Genomic DNA, 20,943 nt, shown 5'->3' with positions numbered 1-20,943 from the left:
CACCAATTGTTATGGTAGGAGATGCAGATGCAGGAAATGGGAATGTTATAGCAAATGCAGAGCAGCAATCTCAAGCCTTGAGTGGACCCAGAGAGTCCTCTACTAGTGGATTCAATGCATGGACATGGAGATTGAGATCTAGTGAATCATCACATGGTAGTTCTGATAGTGTTGTCCAGGTATCACATAAGGGACAAGAAAAGGTGGACCTTGCTCGAGTGTTTGATGTTTCAGCTGGTAGCTCTCATGTTGATGGAGAGTCAAATGGCTCTAAAATGAGCCTTGATGAGGAACTTGGGATTCCTTCTGTTGTTACACCTAGTGCAAGAAAAAGCAGGCATGATTTAAAGACTCCTGCAAGTGATCCAGTTGTATGTAGGTTCACTTGTGTTAAGTATCCGGTTGATAGGCTGAGATATGATGGGTATACAGCACATCACTATGTGTATATGGTCAAGGTTCTAGAGGAACCAGAGCCCACATGCTTTGAGGATGCATCAGGGCATAAAAATTAGGAAGCAGCTATGGATGAAGAGATGGCTACCTTGGATGCAAACCACACTTGGGATTTGATGCCTTTGCCTCATGATAAGAAGCTGCAAGTGGGTTTACAAAGTAAAGCACAATGCTGATGGGTCTGTTAGTAGGTACAAGGCAAGATTGGTTGCCAAAGGTTTTGCACAGACATATGGAACTGATTATGAGGAAACCTTCAGCTTGGTTGCAAGGATGGCAACTGTGAGAGCAGTAATTGCTATGGCTACTGTAAAAGGATGGTCTTTGCATCAAATGGATGTGAAAAATGCCTTCTTGCATGGTGATTTGTAGGAAGAGGTGTATATGATGCAGCTAGAAGGTTATGAGGATGATGCACACCTCGATTTTGTATGCAGGTGGAGAAAAGACTTGTATGGCTTAAAACAGGTACCCAGGGCATGGTCACACAAGACAGAGCAATATCTTGTCACTATTGGATTTCAGATTTCCAATTCATATTTTTCACTTTATGTGAAAAGGACAAACAGGGGGATTGTGCTTGTAGTCATCTATGTTGATGACTTGATTATTACAGGTGATAGTGATGCAAATATTAATGAAGTGAAGCTGCTTTTAAAGCAAAAATTTGAGATGAAGGATTTTTGAGAGCTGCGTAACTTCTTGGGCATTGAGGTTATTATATCCCCGAGTAGGATATGGCTGTTGCAGAGGCAATAAGGTCTGGACATGCTGTCCAAATATGGGATGACAGGCTGTAACCTATTTCTATTCCATTGGAGTAGAATGTGAAGCTCAGTGCAGAGGTAGGCGAGCTTCTTGAAGATATTACTATGTACAGGGGCATAGTAGGTAGCTTGATTTACATGACTATCACCACACCAGATTTGAGCTATGCTATGGGGTTGGTGAGTCAGTTTATGCAGGCACTGAGGAAGCCACATTTGGATGCAGCTAGATGCATACTGCGGTATGTGAAGTCCACATTGCATTATGGATTGTTTTATGAAGCTAGGTATGCATTACAGGTACATGGGGGTGTTGTTTGTCCATGGTTGATATGTTGGGATCCTTATGCCATAGTGTCAAAGATATAGAGGGGCAATTCATGGAAGATGCTACTAGGGATGCAATAATGATCGACGGGGCTCAGTATGTACACGAAGATATCCGAACTGCAATAGATGACCTTGTGAAGTTAAATAGAGATATTGCTAAGGTTCCAGAGAGCAAGAAAAAGAGACATGTGAAGTGCTCCATCCATGCTAGAAACTGTTGTTTGGTAAAATATATTCATGGGTTTGTTTCTTACATGCATCTATTATTTGAAGGAGAAGAGGAGGACAAGCAAGAACTTGGGGAGGAGAGTACGACTGATGCTAAAAGGATAGACAAAGATGGACAAGAGGTCATTGAAGAAATTGATATAGCAGCATAACATGTTTTAATTGATATGGATGACATTGAAGGAGAGAGAAGAGAAGCCTCGGAAGTGGTTTCCAGTCTCCAAGATCCTTCAAATGTGGAGGATCCTAAGTTCAATCATGTTCCTATCCTCCCCACGTTTTTTGTTGGTGATAGAGAATATGTTTTGTGTATAAATATACAAACTACATTTCAAATTATGGAGGATTATTGTCTCACTGTAGTAGCTCAACATCTTAAGGAAAAGAAGATTTTGTGGACCCAAAATTTGACAAATATTTAGTACTGGACTCAAACGTAAACCGATCGCCTATACAAACCGGAGATGCACACCACGAACTCGGCATATTATTTCTACACCAAGTTCAAGGAGGCATGCATGAAGAGTGCTTGGGGGCACACAACTCGCATGATTGAAATGTCGAGTTCAAATGGTAGTTTCCAAAAAGGAATCATTAAATCTCCAGTTGAACCTTGAAATGGCCAAGTGAAGGGCATGTCCTCACTCCCAGCTCGTGATCATCCAAATTCTCTCTCTCTCTCTCTCTCTCTCTCTCTCTCTCGCTTTTGATCACCGACCTTCTAGTTTTCTCCCTATCTTGAGCTCTCTCTATCTCTTTCTCATGACACTTTTCTCTATTGTTTTGTCTCCCTTATCATGTCTCGCTCATCAACAGAGCTGCCACAAAAGCGGTTTTGTAGTATGGCCTTGGATTTTAATGAGATGCATGGGCTGAGTCTGACTGGAAAGAACCCACGTAGGCTCACAGACGAGGACCTCCCAAAATGGTAGTGGCTCACTTGTGTCCTGTGAGAATCTGAAGATGAAGGCCTACAGTGAAGGCCAAATCGATTCGTGAACCTATGTTTCTATAACAAGCTTTGGATTTGCACAATCGGGTATACCAAGAGGCTTCCCCTAACAACGAATTTGCGGTTGCACTTTCAAGGTGATTTTCCCTTGAACATTACAGAGCAACCAGGAATGTGCCCACAAAGTAGGAAAACATAGTTAAGTGGGCTGAATTTGTTGAAAGCGTGGTGTGCTTCGTCCAACAACAAGGCAAGCTGGAGCATAAAATTGAGAGATTCCTGGCGAATAGCAAAGTTTCAACTATCCCTTTAGAAGACACGGTGCATAAAGAGATTTTTAGTGCCCCTAGGCTTGGGAAGGGTGCATTAAGTGTGCATTCCATCTCACACAACTTGCGTGGTCTCGGCTGCTCACCTGTGAAACATTTACATGCATGTAGTACATCTGTCGCATACACAATGCTCGAGCTTGTAAATTGTTGTGAATTGTTTCTAGCTACAAAGGCAATATTCGAGAAGGCTAGTGAAGAGGTGGATACAGCCATCATGGTAGTAGACAAAGCCAAAAAGGACAAGTTGTGCCAGGAAAACCTACCAATAGCTGTGTAAACATTGAGATCAAGGTTGCAAGGGGTACCTCTGAATGTTTTGTGTATGTCCCTGATGCCAACAGGACCAAGTGGGATCCAAAGAGCAGGAAATGTATTTTCTTGGGATTATGAAGATGGAGACAGAGAAGAGAATGAGCTTGCAAAACCACAACAGCAACGGCCATTCCCGAAGTGGGTAAAGTAGTTCTTGGATGGCAGAGAACCTCCAACTATTGATGAGGAACAATCCAAACACTGCCAGTCTAAGAGACTAGAGGAGCGTGCTTTTGAAGTAGTTTGGCACTACTTTGCATGTGCTTCGGAACTGCTTGGTATGTGTCATTCTCATCTCATGGCTGCTTTTTCTATGATTTGCCACATGCATGTGCTTTTGGTGTGCTTTAGTGCTACTTTATGCTTTGGCACTGCTATTCATGTGCTTTGAAATTGCTTTTCCTACGCTTTGGGTCTGCTTTTCTTCCGTTTTGGCATTGCTTTTCCTGTGTTTTGACAGTGGTTTGTATTTTTGCAGTGCTTTCTGCCTACTTTGTGTTTGGCATTGCTTTGTGCTTTGTCATAGCTTTGACTATGTTTTTGTACTCCTTGATGTTTTGGCAGTGCTTTGTGCCTGCTTTGTGTTTTGGCAATGCTTTCTGCTCTGGTACTACTTTGTGGAATGCTCAAACCTTGCCAGTGCTTTGTTACTGCTTTGCAAGCTATTATTTATTGCTTTCTCTGTACTTTTCTAGAAGTGTTTTGGCATTGCTTTCTATGTACTATAGTACTTCACTATTAGTGCAAAAAGGTTCTTTCCTCTCCTTACTCAAATGTTCTTTACATGCAGCTACTATTGAGAATTCACAAGTTGGGTCATCAGATGGACATCACAACCTATTGGGCAGCATTGAAGACAACAAGCTAAAAGAGCCAGTTTTGCAAAGTGTACTTCTAAGCATAGAGGAAGGAGCAGGCTAGCTGGAAGACAAAGAAATGATTGACAATGCATCATGTGAAGACATGCCCCCTATCATAGATGAAGGGGCTAAATCACGACACAGACTTCCCACCCAAGAAAGGAGGCCAAAGGGTTTGACAGTCATGGACTAGTTAAAGGGAAGGCCTAAATGCAAGGGCACACCTAAACATGGAGACAAAAGTCTAGGGGATGCACGTGGGCCTGAAACTAGTGGGAAAAGGATCAAAATCCCAACTGCTACTAAGAAGGATGTGACACTGGGACCATCGAAAGCTAGTATGACATCCACCCACACGCCATGGGCCTATAAGAGGTTGTAAATGTAAAGATTGCAAGAGAGAGGGAGGAGACTTGATTGCAGCTTCTTCACAACATACACAAGAGAGAGGACACAAGATGTGGAGGTTGAAGCTTATCTTGACTTACTTGAAAATAGCACACAGCAACAATACAATATGAGAGGGGTATACCCTATACGTTAAACCCTAGAATACGTGGTTTATATGTGAACCCAAACCTAAACATATGTGGTAGTCTAGCTACGCCACGAGTACAACCAACATAGGCGGTGATATAAATGATAGTCACTCAGGAGATACATCAGGGCTAGGGCTTAATATCTCAACACTCCCCCTCAAGCTCAAATCCATCTCAAGTACACCAAGCAAGCTCCTAAATCTGCGAAGCTTCTCGGCACCCAAGGCCTTCGTAAAAATATCAGCCACTTGCTCCTTAGTCTTGACATACACAAGATCAATCTCACCTACTAGAACCTTCTCCCTCACAAAGTGGTAATGCACCTCAATGTGCTTCATTCTAGCATGATAAACTGGGTTATTAGTAAGCATGATGTTGCTAATGTTGTCATAATGAATGACAACTGCTGCATGTAATGACTGTCCCATATCTACAAGTAGCTTCCGTAACCAAACTACCTCACATGCAGCCATAGCTGCACCCCTATACTCAACCTCAGTGCTTGACAAGGAAACTGTCGGCTGCTTCTTGCTGCTCTAATTGACGGCAACGCTCCCAAGGGAAAACATAAAACCACTAGTAGATCTCCTGTTTGAGACACTACTAGCCCAGTCAGCATATGTGTACCCATGTACCTGTAATGCACACCCAGCTTCATAAAACAGTCCATAATGCAGTGTGGACTGCACATACTGCAGTATGCATCTAGCTGCATCCAAATGTGGCTTCTTCGGCACCTGCATAAACTGACTCACCAACCCCACAGCATAGCTCAAATCTGGTCTGGTAATAGTCATGCAAATCAAGCTACCTACTATGCGCCTATACATAGTAATATTCTCAAGAAGCTCACCTGTCTCTGCACTAGCTTCACATTTTGCTCCAATGGAATAGAAATAGGCTTACAGCTTGTCATCCCATATTTGGACAGCATGTCCAAATCATATTGTCTTTGCAACATTTATATCCCACTTGGGAATCTAATAACCTCAATGCCCAAGATGTAATGCAGCTCTCCCAAATCGTTCATCTCAAATTTTTGCTTCAAAAGCAGCTTCACTTCATTAATGTCTGCATCACTATCACCTGTAATGATCAAGTCATCAACATAGATGACTACAAGCACAATCCCCCTATCTGTCCTTTTCACATAAAGTGAAAAGTTTGCATTGGAATATCTGAAATCCGATAGTGACAAGTTATGGCCTTATCTTGTCCGACCATGCCCTGGATGCCTGTTTTAAGCCATACAAGGCTTTGCGCAACCTGCGTACAAAAGTGGGATGTGCATCATCCTCATGACCTTCTGGCTGCACCATATACACCTCTTCTTGCAAATCACCATGCAAGAAGGCATTGTTCACATCCATATGATGCAAAGACCATCTTTTTATAACAGCCATTGCAATTACTGCTCTCACGGTTAGCATCCTTGCAACCGGGCTGAAGGTTTCCTCATAATCAATTCCATATGTCTATCCAAAACCCTTGGCAACCAATCTTGCCTTGTACTTGCTCACAGACCATCAGCATTGTGCTTTACTTTGCAAACCCACTTGCAGCTAATAGCCTTCTTATCATGAGGCAAAGGCATCAAATCCCAAGTGTGGTTTGCATCCAAGGCAGCCATCTCTTCATCCATAGCTGCTTCCCAATTTTTATGCCCTGCTGCATCCTCAAAGCATGTGGGCTCTGGTTCCTCTAGAACCTTTTTTTGCACCAGGTGTAACAACAAAAGGAATCCCAAGTTCCTCATCAAAGCTCATTACAGAGCCACTTGACTCTCCATCAACATGAGAGCTAACAGCTGAAACTTCAAACATTAGAGCATGGTCCACCTTTTCCTTTCCCTTGCGTGATACCTGCACAACACCATCAGGACTACCATGTGGCGATTCACTAGATCTCAATCTCCCTGTCCATGCATTAGATCCACTAGTAGAGGAGTCTCCAGGTCCACTCAAGGCTTGAGATTGCTGCTCTACATTTTCTATAGCATTCCCATTTCCTGCATTTGCATCTGCTAACACTGCAATTGGTGCATACCAACTGCTCATTTCATAAAAAACAACATCTCTTCTCACTTGCATTTTGCGAGTGGAAGGGTTATAACTACGATACCCTTTCTGGTGCAGAGCATATCCAATAAAGATTGATTTTTCTGCCTTTGGATCTAGCTTTGTTCTTTTCTCATCAGGAACATGAACATAAGCTATGCAACCAAATACCTTCAAGTGAGAAATATATGGTTTCTTACATGTATACATTTCTTCGGGCATCATGGCATGGATAGCTACAGTGGGAGTTTTGTTCATAATATAAATAGCAGTTGCTACTGCTTGAGCCCAAAAATAGTCAGGCATATTTTTCTCATTTAGGATCGCTCGTCCTACTTCTACAATATGCTTGTTCTTCCTTTCTGCAACCCGATTCTGCTGAGGGGTAGACCTACATGAGTACTTCCTTTGAATTCCCTGTTCTTTTAGATATTCACTGAATTCTTTTGAAAAGTACTCTCCCCCTCCATCAAATCTTAGCACCTTAATATGCACACCTTTCACTTTTTCAACCATGGCCTTAAAAGCGTTGAAGTGGCTGAACCACAAGGAATTCACTATTACTAAAGTGGAGATGTCACCTGCCTACACTAAACATGTGAAAAACTCCCCTATATACCCCCTATTTAAGGATCATGCTTCATAAAATGTACTCCCACTCCCTTTCAAGACCCCCTTCCTTACACTGACGTGGTACCATACAACACCCACGGTGAGCCCCGCGGGGGCTGAACACTTCACTTTTGTGCTTCATAAAATAAATCCACACCTTCCTAGTGTAGTCATCAATAAAGGTCACATAGTAATGGCATCCACCAATAGAAGCAGTTTTGGTTGTCCACACATCTGAGTGGATCACTTCCAAAGGTCTTCTGCTCACTTAAGCATTCTTTAGAAATGCATGTCTGGCTTGCTTGCCCATTTGGCATGCTTCACATACCTTTTGCATTCCATCAACTCTAAATTTATGCAAACCTGCAACAATGTTTTTCGTTTGCATAGATTTTAGCCTTTGTATTTTCGCATGCCCAATGCGATTGTGCCATATCTCAATATCTGCAATGACACCTCTCCCATGTGCAAACATAGCAGCTTTCACCTCAGGCATATCCACATCCAAGGTAAACATTTTGCCATTTTTGTTGCCTTTTGCAACCAAGCGACACTTATTTTTCAAGTCCTCAACAAAGCATCCATTAGGATTAAATCTGACTTGCAGATCTTGCTCAACCATTTGGCCAAGTGAAACTAGGTTCTTGGTGATGTTTAGAACATGAAGTACATCTGTGAAGTACTTCGTTTTGCCATCCTGCATAGCCAATGGCACTTTACCAACCTGCATAATTGGATGCACAGTATCATCACCTGTTTTAACATAACTTGGCTCATTCAAATTTTTGACATCACGAAACCAGTCACCATGATTGGTCATGTGGTTAGAAGCACTTGAATCAACATACCAAACATCACTGCAAGCTGCAACATCTCCTGTTATGGAGTTAACCATATGCTGCATCACAAAAAGGTGCTCATTTCTGTCATCACCATGCCCGCTTGATGATGCATAGTTGCTTTGCTGCAACTTCCCACTTTTGATGTCATTTTGCTTTTTATAGCACGTCTTCTCGTTGTGTCTAGGTTTCCCACAATAATAGCATTTTGTGCTGCTATCTACTTGCTGGTTCCTTGGCCATGAACCACAGCCTCTTTGGCTCCCCCTACCTCTAGAACTACCACATCCTCCTCCATAGGATTGGTTTTCCTATTGTTGCTATTGATTCTGATTTCCTATGTGGCCACCAAAACGGCCTCTTCCTCTATCCCTGCCTCTACTTGTATTTGAGTAGAAGGCAGACTCTTGAGAAGTTGATGTGGCTGAACCACCATTCTTTTGCTCTTCACTCAACAAGAGAGCAATAGGTTCCTAAAAATCAAGAAATGTTTCATGGACTCCAATGGATGTTCAAAACTATGCATAATCCTTCCCAAGACCATTCAAGGTCACAGACACTTAGTCCTCATCATCAATAGGTGCTCCAATTGAGCCAAGAGAATTTGCAAGACCTTTCACCTTTAAGGAGTACTCATTTATACTCAGATTTTTCCTTTGCACATTGTGCAACTCGTGCTTAAGATGCATCATTTGTGCATATGTATTCGTGCTATACAGCTTCACCAATGTATCCCATGCCTCCTTAGGCATATCTACATCCTGTATATGCACAATCATGGAATCTGAAATATTGACAAACAACCAATACAAGCATTTCTTGGCTTTTTTATGCCATTCTTTAAAGGCCTTTAACTCAACAGGAGTGGAAGTAGCTCCCAAGACTGGTTCTACACTTTCCCCACTGATGTACTTCCAAACTCCCTTTCCCATGAGGAAGTTTGTCATCCTGAACTTCCATGCTTGGAAGTTATTCTTGTCAAGCTTCTCACTGACAATGGTAGATAGATTATCAGACATTTTGCAAATCATGAACTACTGTAACTGCAACCTGTAAACACAGCAAATGCCTCACAAGGGCAAATAGCAACACTTCTGTAAACAGCCTTACAGGGGTAGTGGAAAGCAACCACGAGTCACTTCAAGTGATGAATATGCATAAACACAGCAACCCAAATTGGCCTGTGTTTCTCAAAATATCTATACTAGTGTCACACAATAGTCTCTCTATCACAAATCGCACACAGGCGAAAATACGGCATACACAGTCAAAAAACAGCCACTTCTCCTGAGTGCCTCTTGAAACTTTGCGATGCCAAAATGGATCCCGAAATGGCCCTGAATTGCGTTTTTCTCAGGGTAATGCACTCGAGCTTCACACCATAGGGTGTCTAAATCAGTGACAGTGCATCTTGCACTCACAACTGTGTACCTACAGAGATATGCTCCCTAGCGTCCAAAATGAAAGGAGGCACAGATCCTCTTACCAAGGTATCGGGACCTCTACTTGCTACTTGAGCTCCTCACCACGAACCAAGCTCTGATACCATGTAAATATTACGGAAGAGAGGGAGGATCTCGATTGCAGCTTCTTCACAACATACACAAGAGAGAGGACACAAGATGTGGAGATTGAAGCTTATCTTGACTTACTTGAAAATAGCACACAACAATACAATAGGAGAGGGGTATACCCTATATGTCAAATCCTAGAATACGCGGTTCATATGTGAACCCAAACCAAAACATACATGGCAGTCTAACTATGCCAAGAGTACAACCAACATAGGCAGTGACATACACGATAGTCACCCAGGAGATACATCGGGGCTAGAGCTTGATATCTCAACAGTAAAAAGTAGTTTCTCCAGATTGGATGGTTTTTATATGGAGCAAAGTCGATGCACTTTGATATCCCTTTTTGTAATGACAAAGTTACTATCTAATATATCGAGCATGATCTTCTGACTTCATAATTTTTTTAAAAGAATGTGAGAATTGTGTGTGCTTTTAAGACATGGCCATCCTTACTTGATGACTCTCCCTCCCCCATGAGTTAAAATCATGAAGAGGAAATTGCAAAACTTGACTACAATTTTGTGATTACCACTGGTAGTATGAATACAACTGATGGTTATTTGAAGCTGGTTTATCGGTTAAGTGGGCCGGTTACCAATATGAAAAGGACATATTCACCCTACCTGGGAACCAAAATAGCACATGTGAATTGTGCATTAATGCAAACATGAAAATGTGAATGGAATACATGGATGTGGAAGATAGCAATATGGGAGAAGAGTATGGAGAAAATAGCATGGCAAGAGATGGGAGTGAGGACCACCACATCATGGATGAACACGAGGATCATCAATCGTGTGCTATTATTGAAGATCAAGTTGAAGGGTTACTTTTAGGTAGTATAGATCCTAATGATGTGGGAAAGCTAGGAATAAAAATTGAGATAGACTTGTTTTGCCTGATTGACTTGGCCAACAATGCAGCCCTTAATCAAATCAATGCTACAAAATGATTTTTTTACCATGTAGAAGGATTTTATATTTCCTTTCACCATGAATGCATTGTTATTTTCATCTTAAATGTGTTGTATCTGTTGACAAAAGAAAAAATCTTCACCATGAGAACACTTGCAAGTGAAAGTTCTTTTGGGGCCTGATGTAAATTTACATTGTAAATTTTTAAATACAAGTTTATAGAGTCGGTATGACCATGAATATGTCCATTGGTATGTCCATCGGAGCATACCAAAGGACATACCAATGACTAAACCATGCCCATTGACATACATACTGATGGCTAAACCAATGCCCATACTGATGTCCATATCAACAAAATTGCAAACCACCATGTGTCCCATGCCCATGCCTATTCAAATTCAAATATTGGGGCTAAGTAATGTAAAGAAATGGGGGAAAAGCATCAAAACCTAACCCATGTGTAGTAGCAATTTCACTTATAAGTGAAGCATATATCCACATCCTCATGTATTTCATTTGAAAAAGACATATATGGATGGCGGATGAGGATGATGGGGCGGGTCCGAGTGCTCCACGACTTGCACCAGAATTGGACATGCAATTCAAATTATTTAGATGAGTTGCAAGGTTATCTAGGGAGATGGATGGACCGGCATTAGAACAAGGGGATTGGGATGCCAGCTACGAGGTTGATGTGCAAGAGGAGGACAATGTCCCTAATATGGTAGATGAGGGAATGGATTTTAGGTGCACATGTAGAGATGTTTGAGTCCAAGAACATTTGCACTGAGTTGTAGTCAACACCCTTGTATGATGGTGCTCCGATGTCAAACCTGCAAGCCTCCCTTTTGATCGTCATTTTGCAAGCCCCATATGGATGGTCAAACACTAGTGTCTTGCATTTATTGAGGGTACTACAATTCAATCCTAAATTTTCAAGCCACATATACCTAGTCAAACAGTATTGTCTCTGGTTTATTGAGGTTAGTGAATTTGGATCATGGATTCATGTTTGTATGACAACAAAATGGATGTTTCTTTTTGGGTTTGTTGTTATTGGTTAATGTTCATATAGTTAGACAAATACATGTTGCTCCTTAAGATGTTTCCTACACCAAATAGCATGACTTCATGTAGGGATGAGGCAAAGAACATGATAACGAGAGTGGGGATGGATTACAATAGTATCCATGCTTGCCCTAATGATTGTGTTCTCTTGTGCCACGAGCATAAATATAAGATATCTTGTCTAGAATGTGGGGCACTTTCCTCTCATCCCGAGACTCGATTGTCCTTGTTAAAGTATTGAGATACTTTCCTATCATTCCAAGAATACAACATATGTTCAGGTGTAGGTCCATGGCAGATTTGATGACATGGAATGCCACACATTGATCTACCGATAGGCTAGTGATGGATGTGGTCAATCCTTTTGGGTTACGCTCAACATCTTGGTCAACATGGCCAATTGTGTTACTCAATTACAACATCCCTCCATGGCTAAGAATAAAGAAGGGACACCTCATGCTTACCTTCCTCATGCCAAGGAATTATAAGACCAAGACCATATTGCTTTCAAACCAATGTAACTTTCTCATGTGTTATCAGAATTTCAAGATATAAAGACATATTTGAAGCTCTTCTATTGTACAACACAACCATGCTAGTTTCACTAAATTTTATTCATGTCATATTTTAACATTATTCTCGTACTCAATATTTTGATAGTTATCCTTAGTAAAGGGAGTTGGCGCCCCAGGGGGGTCATGTGGCAGCAATGTTGGATATGGTCTGATGGATGTGGTGGACAATTCAAGTATGCTACGTAGTTTTACTAGTTTACCAGATGGTACCGTGAGATAGGCATCCTGATGATGTGAAGCTACTTTGAGACAGGGCACGGTAAGAGAGAGCATGACAGAGCAGGTTCTTGCATGAAGTGTGCTTTGTGATGGCACCAGTTGCACCATGCCGCTTCTCACTTTAGGCATGCAAATGATGTGGTGGAGTGGTGCGCCTACTAGCACTTAAGCACTAGTCTTGCCTCTTCATTCCAATCACGTGATGATAGTGTGGTGAGGCATTTTTTTTTTGTGTGTGGATGTTAGGAGCATTGATTAGTCCAGACCTTTCGATTGTCATTTTGTACATGGTACTTTGTGTTGAGAGTTCACGCTCAACATCATGTGATCGTGTGTGCATAGCACCATCACGTGATCATATGTGCATAGCACTAACCTTATAGAGTGCTATAAAGGAAAGGGTTAGATCCCCTAACCCTAACCCTAAAAGGGTTTGTATATATTCTATTTTTCAACTAAATCTGGTGTACAGTTAGTCATTTGTGGTGTGCTCTCTAGCTGTGCCCTCTCTCCTCATCTCCATGACATCTTGCACATTCTGCTTGATTAGGTGATAGGCATACTTGTCTTTCTTATCCCATTCTGCTTGAGCTCGGGCAGCTCAACACAGTCAAGACATCAAAAGAAGCATGGGATATGTTCGCAGCTCTCTACGAGTCCAAGAACACATCCAGGATTCTCACCCTAAGAAACCAGATCAACCAGAGTTTCTGCAACAATAGTGAAACCGGTCATGCTTATGTACTCTGCATCAAAAACTACAACAATCAACTTGCAGCAGTGCAGCAGCAGGAGAGACTATGAATCCCACAGAAATGGTTCAAGTAATCCTGAATGGACCAGGAGAAGGATATGAGAATCTAGTCCAGAGTATTGCCATCCAACAGCAAATTCCAACACTGGAAGAACTTTAGTCAGTTCTACTTGGTGTGAAGAACTCAAGACTCAGGCTATTCAAGCACGTAAAGGACATTCTAATGATCAGGCTTTCACAGCTTCAGATAGAAGCCGAGGCAAAGGTAGAAGCAGAGGTAGATCATATCAGAAAAGTGGTCATCATCAACAAAATCAAAGTCAGAATCAGCATAAGCATCAGCATCATCCTCAGCAACATCAAAATCAGCAAAGAGGAAATCATTCCAATCGAGGAAGATTCCAAGGACAGCGGAATGCATCCACCAATGTGTCAAACATCCAGTGCAACTACTGTCACAAGTTTTGGTCACTACGAAAGAGATTGCTGCAAGAAGCAGTATGACCAAGGCGATCAATCCAGTAGCAATCGAGGGAATTCTCAAGGAAGAGAAAATCATCGTGGTGGACATTCTAGTCATAGTCATTTTGCAAATGAACATGGCAATATGTTTCTTGCAAGTGAGGAATTGCATCAGCCTGATACAATGCACCTAGACACTGATTTCAATCCCAAAGAGGATTTCAGCTATCAAGTCGACCAAGTGGAACAGGATCCTTGGTACATCGACAGCGGTGCATCATCTCATATGACAAATCATCAGGAATGGTTCATAGAAATGAAGCCATTAGAAGGACAAAAGAATGTCATCTACACAGTAGACAATACACCGAATCCAGTTCAAGGGACAGGTGTTATCCCTATGAACAATTTCACTGGTACAAAAGGATTAGTCAAAGATGTGCTCTATCTTCCGAAGCTCAACAAGAACCTTTTGTCAGTAGGTCAAATGACGGAACACAACTACAAAGTCATCTTCGACGGTGATGAATGCACTATCAGAGACAAATCCAAAAGAGGTCAGCTAGTAGCAAAAGGTGTCAAGGAAGGACGCTTATACAGGATGCTAGCTATAGTACTAGATAAGCATGCCATGTTAGCTCAAATGCAACAGATGCCACTATCTGCAAAATGGCACAAGAGATATGGTCATGTCAACTTCAAGTACTTGTTAGATCTTAGGAATCAGAATATGGCAATTGGGATTCCGAAGCTATAGTTTCTTGGAAAGGTTTGTGAAGCATGCTGCTTCGGCAAACAAAAGCGAACCAACTTTGTCAGAAGTACCTCTCGTGCACAAGGTATTCTTGATTTGATTCATACAGATGTATGGGGTTATGCCCAAACCCGCAGCATCAATGGTTCACTTTATTACTTAACCTTCATCGACGACTACAGTAGATATTGTTGGGTCTACTTTCTGAAAGAGAAATCTGAAGTGTTTGCCAGATTTCAAGAATTCAAAGCCATGGTAGAAAACCAAACAAGCAGAAAGATCAAGGTCATGAGATCAGACAGAGGAGGTGAATACATGTCTTCAGCATTCATGAACTTTTGCGAAAATCACAGCATACGAAGATAGTTCACATGTGCAGATACTCCTCAGCAGAATGCAAGAGCTGAAAGGAAGAATGCGACTTTAGCAGACAATGCTAGAGCAATGCTTAGTGAAAAGCATCTTTCGAATCAGTATTGGGCAGAACCAATAGCTACAGCTAACTACTTGCTTAATCGGCTTCCTACCGAACCGATACAAGGTATGACTCCTTATGAAGCATTCACTGGACACAAGCCACGCATTGGGCATCTCCGCATATTTGGTTGCATAGCATATGCCCACATACATGATGATCATCGCAGGAAATTGGATGCGAAGTCACGCAAATGCATCATGGTTGGCTACAGTGAAGAAAGCAAAGCATACAAATTGTATGATCCCATCAACCGCAAAGTAATTATCTCCAAAGATGTAATCTTCGATGAGGAATCAGAATGGAAAACCTTACCTACACAGGAGATAGAACCATTGACTTCACAGTCATCTACAGAACAGGTTGATGAAGAAGAGCAAGAACTGCCAACAACACCCCAAGCAGCGCCACAGCAGCTCAGACGGTCTACTAGGGAAAGCAAACCACCAGCCAGATTGACATATGCTCAGAAAGGCAAAGCAATTCAGGTGGAAACCACCAACTATGCTCTTATGACTACCATCATGGCTACAGAAGAGCCAGTGTACTTCGAAGACGCAGTAGACAAGCCAGAATGGCAAACTGCTATGAATGAAGAAATGGATACTTTGTATAAAAATAACACTTGGGAATTATGCGACCTTCCACCAGGAAAGAAGGCCATAGCCAACAAATGGGTATACACAGTGAAGTACAATCCAGATGGCAGTATTCAGAGATACAAAGCCAGATTAGTTGCAAAAGGATTTGCACAACAATATGGTCAAGATTACGATGAGACTTATGCTCCAGTAGCAAAGATGGATTCCATACGGTTCTTGATATCACTAGCGACACTCAGTAAATGGAATGTGTATCATCTCGATGTCAAGAATGCATTTCTCAATGGTTATCTAGACAAGGAAGTCTACATGCAACAACCCGCAGGTTATGTTGAACTAGGAAAGGAGAACAAGGTTTGCCATCTCAAGAAAAGTCTCTATGGCTTAAAGCAAGCACCTAGAAGTTGGTACAGCAGAATTGACAAGTATTTTTCTGATCTGGGATACATGAAGTCCAATGCAGATCATACTCTCTACTACAAAGTTCAAGGGGAAGACATTACTATTGCACTTTTGTACGTAGATGATCTGATTGTGACAGGAAGCAAGGATAGCTTCATCAAAAAATTAAAACAAGACTTATCTGCAGAGTTCGACATGAAAGATCTTGGACTTATGCACTATTGTCTTGGAATTGAGTTCTGGAGAGATTCAGATAGCACATTCATGAGTCAAATCAAGTATGTTGACAGTCTCCTGAAGAAGTTTCATATGGCAGATTGCAAGATTGCAGCCACTCCCATGGAACAGAGTTTGAAACTTACTAAAGATTCAGAAAAGCCTACAGTCAATGATAGATACTACAGGCAGCTCATTGGATCTCTTATATATCTGACAATCACACAGCCAGATATTTGTTATGCAGTAAGCTCACTAGCACAGTTTATAGCAAATCCAAAACAGTCTCATTGGAATGCAGCCAAAAGAGTATTGAGATACATCAGAGGTACAAGACAGTTTGGGATAGAATACAGAGGAAGCCATCCATGGTTGCATGGATACTGTGATAGTGACTATGCCGAAGATCATGAGACTAGGAGATCGACACAGGGATATGCATTTTTCCTTGGTCAAGGTGCTATATCATGGTTGTCAAACAAACAGCCAACTGTTTCTTTGTCTTCGACTGAAGCAGAATATAGAGCACTCACTACAGGTGCATGTGAGGCTATATGGCTCCGAAGACTATTGTCAGAAACAGATTACTTTGATGAGTCAAAGCCAACAACAATATACTGTGATAATCAATCGGCTCAAGCATTGGCCAAAAATCTAGTATATCACTCCAGGACAATGCATATTGATGTCAGAGAGCACTTCATCAGAGAAATAGTGTTACTTGGTGACATCACACTACAGCATTGTGATAGCAAAGAGAATGTTGCAGACATCTTTACCAAACCACTCGGTAAAGAGCTATTCAAGAAACACCAACTAGCTCTTGGTTTGATGCAGAGGAAGGACATTCCCATTAAAGGGGTGTGATGGAATGTAATGCTCAGTCCTTCTTCGATTCCCCAGAATCATCATCTTGAGGGAAGGCCTACTTCATGATGTTGACCTTGAGGGAAGGTGTTGAGAGTTCATGCTCAACATCATGTGATCATGTGTGCATAGCACCATCACGTGATCATATGTGCATAGCACTAACCTTATAGAGTGCTATAAAGGAAAGGGTTAGATCCCCTAACCCTAACCCTAAAAGGGTTTGTATATATTCTATTTTTTCAACTAAATCTAGTGTACAGTTAGTCATTTGTGGTGTGCTCTCTAGTTGTGCCCTCTCTCCTCATCTCCACTCTTCTCCTCTCCCCTCTTCATATTTTGTCACTTTGGATTTCATTCTATCAGAAGCACATGCAACTTAGACCCCACCATCTTTTCTCGGCAATGTGCATGTTTTTGGTCAACATGCATTGATGATATATTGGGGAGGATGTACCATGATACCATGGGCGGGATCCGTGGGCACGACGTTTGATTTCTCCTTAGGGGGTTGTGCGTGACGTTCAAGATGTGGGGTTTACTTCTAGCATGGATTATGATCAGCTTATGGATTTGCTAGCTATGGATGATATCTTCATTGTCATTGCTCCAGAGGACAACGAGGAGGGTGTAGATTACTACTTGGTGAGATGCTCTCTGGTGAAGAGTGTGCTCAATCAGGATGTAGTGGATGGACATGATCAATTTCGATGCGCACTCCATGATCGTTGGTGGCTACTACTTCTGAGGAGGTACGAAGATGCGGTGGCTTCATCGAGTTTTAGTGGTATATGGTTGATCACAAGGCGTACATGTATTCCCATCTTTTTGTTGTGATCAAGCTTCAATTGCATCGAGTGATCACTCTCAAGGTGACATCCACTCCATGTTGGCACCTTGCTATAGAGGTTCATGAGAGCATACTTGCGACTATTGCTATGAGAGCAGATCTTGAGGAGTAGTTAGTTGTATTGCTATTTCATTACATATATCGATGTATTGGACATCTATGGTCTCATGCTCTCAACATACCATTCTATTTTTATAAATGTTCCACATTGTCTTGTCTCCTTTTTTCCATTCCTTGTTTCACATACAAGTGTTCATTATTGGATGTGTTTCAAGATGTATTGTGTTTGGTTGTATTGCATGGTTGCATGTACATGTAGGGTGCTCATTATGGTAGTATCGCTTGTTCATTGCAATAGTTTTCATTGCAAACATTAGAAAGTCTCATTGTGATTCAACGGTGGGATCTACGGCATAGGGGACCACTTCCTACAAGATGTGTATGAAGTGCTAAATAGCACAAGTACGGGAAAAAATCATAGATTTCACCATTAGATCAGGATCAAAATTTGCACGGGCATTGCATGAAGTGGTCCACTCTGCCTCTAGATGTTTGATCACCATCTGACACCGATGGTTTTTCATGAAAGGAGGATTGCCCCAACTAAGTCATGTGTCAAGTGCTAAAGTCCATAGGTCCCACAATTAGATGGTAACAAAACTTTGCACGGATCTTAATCCAAGTGGTCCCCTATGCATGAGAAAGTCTTGTGACCATCGGATGATGGATATGCCATTTCAACAAATCTCATTTTAGTTGATGGGCCTTCCAAGGATGAGGACCCTTTTGATGATGAGTATGCTTTTTGAGCTTCAAAATCATGTGCGTTGTACTACAAGGTAACTCTCGGTTCTCATATATTGCAATTTACCATTTATCTTTCATAGTTGTTGTGGTTGTCAAATGAGTGTGTTTGCCTTTGTTCTACATGATATGCCCCATGTTGAGGAATTTATAGGAAGACATAAGGTGCAAATCCTATTTGACAATGGATCTACTCATAACTATATTTTAGTAGTGTTTGGTGCACACACTCCAACTGCCCATGGAAGCAAGTGACCACCAATATGTAATTGACCTTGAATGGTATGTGACATGGAAGTGTGGGACTAGACCACCATGCCTAGACTAGAGGTCTAGATTTAGGACTATTGATAGGCCTTGGATTATCATATTATGAACCTAGATCATGTGGACATGATCTTTGGCAAGCCCTGGTTTTCTAGCAAGAGGAAGATGATCATGTTAGATTATCATCCTCATAAGCTCTCTTTTATTTATGATGGGATTTTACATGTAATTAGGATGATGTCCCTTGTGGATCTCTAGATGTGAATATGACTTTGGCTTCAACCAAAAATATACAAGAAATTTCATTGGATCCAAATGTTCAATTTTTTTTTTGTTTTCATTGTATTTTTAGTTCTTTTTATTTTGAATTTGTCTACTTGTAAACATAATATTGTGTTGAGCATTGAAATTACCAAACAACAACAAAATTTGGATTTGATATTAAAGGAATTTCGTGATGTCTTTCTAGATGAGTCACCCAATGGTCCATCGCCAATGCAAGGTATCGACTATGAGATTGAACTTTTGCCTAGTACTCATCCCTTTCTCTCAGCAATTGTAATGGTTTAGCAAGGAGGAGGGCAAGATTGCTTGATAGTTGATAGAGAGAGAGAGAGGAGAGAGACATACTTGAAAATTTGAGAACAAGTGAGGTCAGCATCAGGAGGGGGGGTTTATATGGGCTTATATAGGCATGGAGGGGGGAGAGGAAAACAATTGAAAAAAAGAAATGTTTTTTGCAAGGATGGGGGAGAGAGAGAGAGAGAGGTTTGTAGGAGAGACAGAGAGAGGAGGGGAGGGAGAGAGAGGAGGGGAGAGAGAGAGAGATGTCATGCAGAAACAATATAGAGAGATGTCATGAGTGGGAGAGATACAATTACACACACACACACAAAGGAATTCGTAGGAGAGAGAGAGAGAGACACACACACACACAGACAGAGACAAAGACAGGGGTACGGAGAGAGAGAGAGAGAGAGAGAGAGAGAGAGAGAGAGAGAGAGAGAGAGAGAGAGAGAGAGAGAGAGAGAGAGAGAGATGCCACTAAGAGAGAATAGAGAGAGATGTCATATGTGGAATAGGTGGAACAAAACATGCTGGTTGCCAAAAAAAACTCGCTCCAAAACTCGCTCAAAATACTCGCTCCTCGCACACATTACTAGTGCTGACAAAAAAATGAAGGAGCTAGATAAAGAGAGAGAGACATACTTGAAAATTTGAGAACAAGTGAGGTCAACATGAGGAGGGGGGGTTTATATGGGCTTATATAGGCATGGAGGGGGAAGAGGAAAACAAGTGAAAAAAAGCAATGTTTTTTGCAAGGATGGGAGAGAGAGAGAGAGAGAGAGAGGTTTGTAGGAGAGACAGAGAGAGGAAGGGAGGGAGGGAGAGGAGGAGAGAGAGAGAGAGATGTCACGAAGAAACAATATAGAGAGATGTCATGAGAGAGAGAGATATAGTTAGACACAGACACAGACACACAGAGGAATTCGTAGGAGAGAGAGATAGAGACAGAGACAGAGATAGAGAGAGACAAAGAGAGAGACAAAGGGGGGGATGGAGACAGAGAGAGAGAGAGAGAGAGAGAGACAGAGAGGGAGATAGAGATAGATAGAGAGAGAGAGAGAGAGAGAGATAGGGAGATATAGAGAGAGAGAGAGAGAGAGAGAGAGAGAGAGAGAGAGAGAGAGAGAGAGATGTCACTAAGAGAGAATAGAGAGAGATATCGTAAGTGGAATAGGTGGAACAAAACATGTTGGTTGCCAAAACAAACTTGCTCCAAAACTCGCTCCTCGCACACATTTTTGACATGAGCTTCAAAAATGACTGGACTCTTTATCCACCTGGGC

The 20,943-nt window shown here is 41.7% G+C and overlaps 1 pseudogene; it reads right to left on the bottom strand.

Annotated features, from left to right (window-relative positions):
• Positions 1 to 6,452: 6,452 nt before the first annotated feature.
• LOC147884573 (uncharacterized) lies at positions 6,453 to 9,303 on the bottom strand (annotated as a pseudogene).
• Positions 9,304 to 20,943: the final 11,640 nt, after the last annotated feature.

The sequence above is a fragment of the Dipteris shenzhenensis genome, chromosome 26 (genome assembly GCF_047967505.1).
Source record: "Dipteris shenzhenensis isolate YYH24624 ecotype China chromosome 26, Dip_SZ_1.0, whole genome shotgun sequence".
In the NCBI taxonomy this organism is placed as follows: Eukaryota; Viridiplantae; Streptophyta; class Polypodiopsida; order Gleicheniales; family Dipteridaceae; genus Dipteris; species Dipteris shenzhenensis.
The sequence above is the reverse complement of the archived record's forward strand: the minus strand, read 5'-3'. Positions and strand labels throughout refer to the sequence as shown.